This window comes from Cebus imitator, unplaced genomic scaffold (assembly GCF_001604975.1).
Source record: "Cebus imitator isolate Cc_AM_T3 unplaced genomic scaffold, Cebus_imitator-1.0 Scaffold148, whole genome shotgun sequence".
Lineage (NCBI taxonomy): Eukaryota > Metazoa > Chordata > Mammalia > Primates > Cebidae > Cebus > Cebus imitator.
This window is the reverse complement of record NW_016107463.1, coordinates 1,529,940-1,535,939: the sequence shown is the minus strand read 5'-3', so window position 1 is coordinate 1,535,939 and position 6,000 is coordinate 1,529,940. Positions and strand designations below refer to the sequence as shown.

Genomic DNA, 6,000 nt, shown 5'->3' with positions numbered 1-6,000 from the left:
CAAATCAATTATACTTTTAAACATATTTTTAGTGGTTGCCTTAGAAATTGCAGTATATATTGACAACTAACCCTGACCACTTTCAAGTAACACTGTATCACTTCTCAAATAGTGCAGCTACCTCGCAACAGGGTGCTCCTAATTGTTCCTTCCCATACTTTATGACTCTGCTTTCATACATTAACTTATACACAAGTTATAATCATCCAATACATTGTTGCTATTATTTTGAACAAACCACATTAAAAAATATATATGTACTGCCTGTCTTCCTCCTCTAGAATGTGAGCACAAGAGCAGACACCTGTCATACCCACCTTTGTAGAGCCAAATCCTAAAACAATACCTGGTAGAAAAGGGTACTCAGCAAACAATTGTTGAATGAGCCAGTGGAGTATTACTTTCTTCTTACTTGGTTAACTCAATGTGCTATTAAACATTTAAATTAAAAAAAACAGTAAAGTGAAACCCCAGAGGTGTGACCCAAATTGGAATGGCTGTTGGTTGATCCTTTGAGTGGGTGGAGCTTTCAATAGGAAAGGAGAGGGTTATAAACCCTCACTTAATCACCCCCCAGCACCCTGGAGACAAGAGTCTCGGAGAGATAAGGTGAGTGGTGAAATTCTTATATACTCTTTTTGGGGCCTGGTTGGATAGTTATAATATTTTGCTGCCCAATTTTCAACTTATACTCAGCAACCATTTTAACGTTGTGGTTAATTTAATGCTTATTATTTCCAAGCCTGCATCTATCGAATAAAATAAACAGACATTGTTTTCTGGAGAGTAGTTAATGTAAATGAAAAAGAGCAAATGTACTAGTAGACAAGGACTTTTGAAGGTTTTTATTGTGTATGCATAATATATATATAATATCAGACATATTAAAATATCCCCACATCTACATCACACATTAAATGTAATTTCAAAAATAAGTAAGAAGTGGTGTTTCAGTTGATTGGTTGATATAATGTTTAGTAGAATTTAAAAATATTTATTATTTGGACCACTACATTTTTTCCACAACAAGCAAATGTCAGATAATTCTGTACCCAGTTGAAAAGGACATAGGTGCCAGCCGTATTGTGCCATGGCGTCTAATGGGTAAACTAAGTCTTCCTGCACCTACAGATCTACTCCATGTGTGCTTGGAATATTTAATTCAAATGATCTGACCCTGGGGTCTTCCTACAGGGTTCTACATCCCCAGGGAACTATGCCAAGATGAGAACTCAAAGTGCTGACACAAATTTTTCTAGGACTCGCGCCAGTCTTTCAACAGCAATGAGCTGCCATGTGGTGGCTCACTTTGTTTATTCTCCAAGAAGTTTCAAAAACCTGGGTAGATAAAAATCTCTTTCTCGACTCAGATATATTTTTCATCTAAATACGTTTATAAGTCTTAGAGTTATAAGTCAATGTCTTGTGAGTTTTGGAAACATGAATCAATTCATTAGAGCCTAACTGAAAGGACATTTAGTTTCTGAAAATGAAATATAGGGCTCTCTGGAGAAGATATTTATTATGCAGGCTTGCAGTAGACCTCCCTCCTTAATCATTTTACAACATAAGTGACCATCACCTCCTCCACAGTAACATTGTTTGGTTGTTTGTGTAAAGTGCCATGTAAATACTTGAGATCTGTTTTGGAAGGGCTGGTTCCCTGTAGGAGACCGTGTTTGCTGGTAACATGTCAAATCCAAATTGTTCAGTCTTTTGCTAACATGTCGTAGGTCAGAAAAACAGAGAGAAATAATTTATAATCACTGTAACTTTGAAGTTATACTGAAACTACAATAAAGCTACAATTTTAAGGCTGTACTGGAAACCTTGGTTATATTACTAACATTATCTTCCAACTTCAAAATATTCTTTCTCTGTTGTATTATACACTTAAAGCAAAAATGATACAACATCTTTCTAAACCAGCAAATTAAAATTCAGGGCTAGCCAGGAGAGTTTTTAGTTCCAGTGACAAATTCTTACCTGCTAGTTGTGATGAACATAGGCCATTCTGATCAAATAGTGAAGCTAAAGTAAATGTTAAGGATATTTGTATTGATAACAGATTTAGAATTGATATCTTATATTCTGGCCCAGAATATTGCTACAACTGGCAGTCTTCTAAATTAGCTCCTTATAATTTTTATTATCCAGAAAGCTTGCTAAAAACCTGCTTTTGCCTAACCAAATAATTGAGAAAAATGTGCTTATTTTGTCTCAATAATCCAGAATGACTGTTAACATTGTCAGTAGAATGTCACTGCAAAGAGACTGGCTGCCTTTCCAAGGTGTATTCAGCAAGTAAGAGCATAGGGCAAAGTATAAATGCACAGGGGGAGAAACAAGATCATAAAGACCCTTGAAGGCTGGGTATGATGGCTCACACCTGTAATCTTGGCACTTTGGGAGGCCAAGGCAGGAGGATGGCTTGAGCCCAGGAGTTCAAGACCAATCTGAGCAATATAGGGAGACCCCATCTTTACAAAAAATAGCAAATTAACCTGGTGTGGTGGCACACACCTATGGTCCCAGCTACTTGGGAGGCTGAGATGGGAGGATCCTTTGAACCCAGGAGGTTAAGGGTGCAGTGAGCCATGATCACACCACTGCACTGCAGCCTGGGCAACAGAGCAAGACCCTGTCTCAAAAAGAAAAAAAAAAGGTGATTACAACTGAAAGAAACTAAGGAGATGATCAATTCAAACCAATTCCTCATTTTATAGTTGAGGAAACTGACATCTCTTTCTAACCCTCCCTCATGGCTGGAACCTACACATTTGGTACATTGCCAAATTTGGGAATCGAAGGGGGGCCTTGCCAGCTCGGACATCATGTCCCTGGCTGCGCCCAGTGCTGGGCCGGGCAGCTCTGAAGGAAGCTGCTCCCTCCTCAGCTTGGTTACTGTTGAGGAGCAGAGCTCAGGATCGTGTCCCCTATGGCGTGTTGGTGGTGAAGTGCAATGTCCCAGGATCCAGTGCTGTGTAGATTAAGGAAGGCACATGAGACCTCAGCAGCTGAAGGTTGGACTTCCACTAGACTTGCAAGTTGCCACAAGACAGATCTTAAAGAATCAATTGGCCCCTTGTCCTCTCACATCCATTCCCTGAATCTGGGCATGTCAGAGGCTGCTCTCTGGTGTGAACTTGGTTTGGAGACAAAAGGCTGGAGGCTGAACCAGCATTCTTGGGCAAGGACTGACTCTGGGGGAGTTGTTCTTGACTTTGGACACCCTCACCTCCCACTCCTACATACAAGATTTTTGACATGAGTATACCCCTGCTTAGTTCCTCCTGTGGGGCTGCATTTGGGGTGCTTTACCCTCCCCACTGAGAGTGAAGGGCCGAGGGATCTCTCCAAGGCTGTCTCCCTGGTGGCTCTGTTTCTTCCTTCCTTCCTTGGCCTCTGTCCTTTGCTGACTTCTTTCTCCTTACTGATCAGGCTCTGGCTCCCTGGGAACTCGCCTTGGGTCAGGGCAGGGAGGAGGGGGCCTGTCTATTGCTTTTTCCAATCATTCCTTGTCCAGCTGGCCAAGGTGGGTAGACTACAAGAGGTACTGGTTAGTAGGCTGGACTGCCCTGACCTCCCGCACCTTGAGAAACACAAATGCTTGTTTCTCAAGGTGGGGGAAAAAATAAGGCAGACCTTGAATTCTAGGTGTTCTTCTCTTAAAAGAGGGTTAATGTAGATGATCTAACATGAAGAATTTCTAATTCTCCAGTCTTCCCTCTCCTTTCTCCATCTATAAGCACATAAAACTACAGTACTTTATTTATTCAGCTGCCCTTTTAAGCGCACTGCAATGTATGCCTGCCCAGCAGCCCCTGGGAAGAACAATTCAGGGCTGCACACTGAGCCTCAGAGGCAGGTTATTGGTTTTGACTCTAGCCCAGCTTCTCAAATTTAATTTTCATATATATATGAATCTCCAGCAGATGGTGTTAAAAACACAGGCTCCAACTCAGTAGGCCTGGCTCAGGGACTGAGATTCTGCAATCCTAACAGGCTGCCAGGCACCACTGCTGCTGTTTCAAAATCACACTTTCAGAGAATGCCCTGCACTTCTATCAGAAGCAAGTTTGGCTGCTTTTCTTACATGCGAATGTTGCTGCAATCTAGAGATGTATGTGCGTGTATGCGGCATTTTTTTAGTCCTTACTATGTTCAACAGTTTGTACACATTATCTCATTTCAACCTCATAACCAAATGAATTAAGCACTATTAGCCTCATTGTGCAAATAAGGAAACTGAGGCTCAGGGAGATTCAGAAACCTGCTCACATGAGAGAGAGAGAGAGCTGAGATTTGAACCTGGGTCTTTTTTCCAGTACCCAGAGCCTAACTCAGATTAACGTGTTAGGGTAAATGTGTTCTTCCACATTTCCGAAAGATCTTGGGTCTGTTTTTCTTTTAAATCAAAGGCTATTCTCCAACTAGCCAAAGGTCATCACACTGTCTTCACTGCTTCCTGCTCAGCCCACCTTAGATATGTACTGAGGGCTGTGGGTGTGGGAATGCATTCCCTTGGCTTGCTCATCTCAGGTGAAGCTGTACACAGGTGAAGTTTCCAAGCCCTGAGAGATGGGACTTAATTTCCTACATCATAAGATCCCTGTGAGGACACACCTGTTGGCTAATATCAGCATCAGAAAAACCAGAGGTGAAAAGATGGGCTTGAGTATCTTAGCTTCTAAGGCTCTGGACCTTCCAGCAGCAGAGTTCTCAGAGTGTTTGCATTTTGGATGAAATCCAGAAAGCACTGCTTCTGTGTTCCCTGTTTCTTCATTTCCCACAGATGGGGTATATATTTCCATTGCACCTGTTCTTTCAAGCTTGGACAGTATACGTTTAAACAATCAGAGTAAGTGGGTTTATTTTTTGAAGCATAAACAAACTTGGTTTTCTATATTACCAAGCTGTGGTTTAACCTAATCTTTGTTGAAATTCATTAGAGGTCAAGGAAAAAGGATTAAGGGACCTGGATTAAGCCCTTAGCTTATAATGCCATGGGGAAGAGAAGGATGACAGTTCAGACAAGCAAATTTATATCTATTTGTACTCATTCAGAAAGGCTCTCTTCAATTCTTAATACCATATTGTACCTTTCTTAAACACTTATTTCATTCTGACTTACCTTATAGTAGTCTGGATGTTTTTGATGGCAGAAACTACATCTTAAATTTATCTTTCATGCCCAGAGTACTTAACCTAGTACTTTATCTATAGCTCAGCCAGTCTCAGTGGCTTACGCCTGTAATCCCAGCAGTTTGGGAGGCTGAGGCAGGCAAATTGCTTGAGGCCAGGAGTTCGAGGCCAGCCTGGCCAACATGGCGAAACCCCATGTTTACTAAAAATACAAAAATTAGCCGATTGTCGTGGTACACCCCTGTAATCCCAGCTACTCGGGAGGCTGAGGCTTGAGAATCATTGAACCCAGGAGGCAGAGGTTGCAGTGAGCCAAGGTCATGCCACTGCACTTCAGCCTGGGTGACAGAGTGGTACTATGCCTCAAATAAATAAATAAATAAATAAATAAATGGAGCTCAATAAATGTTCATATTGAAAGAAAAAAATGAACACAGGAATATCATCAAGTTTAGAAACTAGTATCCCAAAGTAGTGAATTAGTAGTATCCACCACATATATTGCACAGCTGCTGCACAATATAGCACAGGGGGATGAATGAAACACGACCTGACCCTGCCTTCCAGGAGTCTGCCACCTCCTCAGAATTTTGCAGTGTAGAATCCAGGGAGAGAAGGTGGCTTTTGGCTGGGCATGAGATTGTAAGATGTTTGGGCCCCTTCTCTGCACTCAGCTATTCTATAAGGAAGAGCTCCTCCTGGGAAGAGCTTGAGGGGGGACTGGAGTCTTGCTGAGGCTTTTTGGACACCCTCTAGTTCAATCCATTCATCATGCCTCCTGAGAGCCTAATTTATTTACATGTATTTGTTTATTTTGAGACAGAGTCTGGCTCCATCACCCAGGCTGGAGCGCAG

At 41.8% G+C, this 6,000-nt stretch overlaps 1 protein-coding gene across 2 annotated transcripts in view; it reads left to right on the top strand.

The window, feature by feature from the left end:
• Positions 1–518: 518 nt before the first annotated feature.
• The window catches only part of LOC108314134 (glutathione S-transferase A4-like), a 29,703-nt gene continuing 24,221 nt past the window's right edge, over positions 519–6,000 (top strand). Inside the window, exon 1 of one of the 2 annotated variants that reach the window (XM_017542876.2) lies at positions 519–609. The gene's annotated coding sequence lies outside the window, so the exon portion shown is untranslated. Of the gene's footprint in view, positions 610–2,769; positions 2,784–6,000 lie in introns of those variants that run through there. The other variant, XM_017542874.2, reaches the window with a different exon arrangement.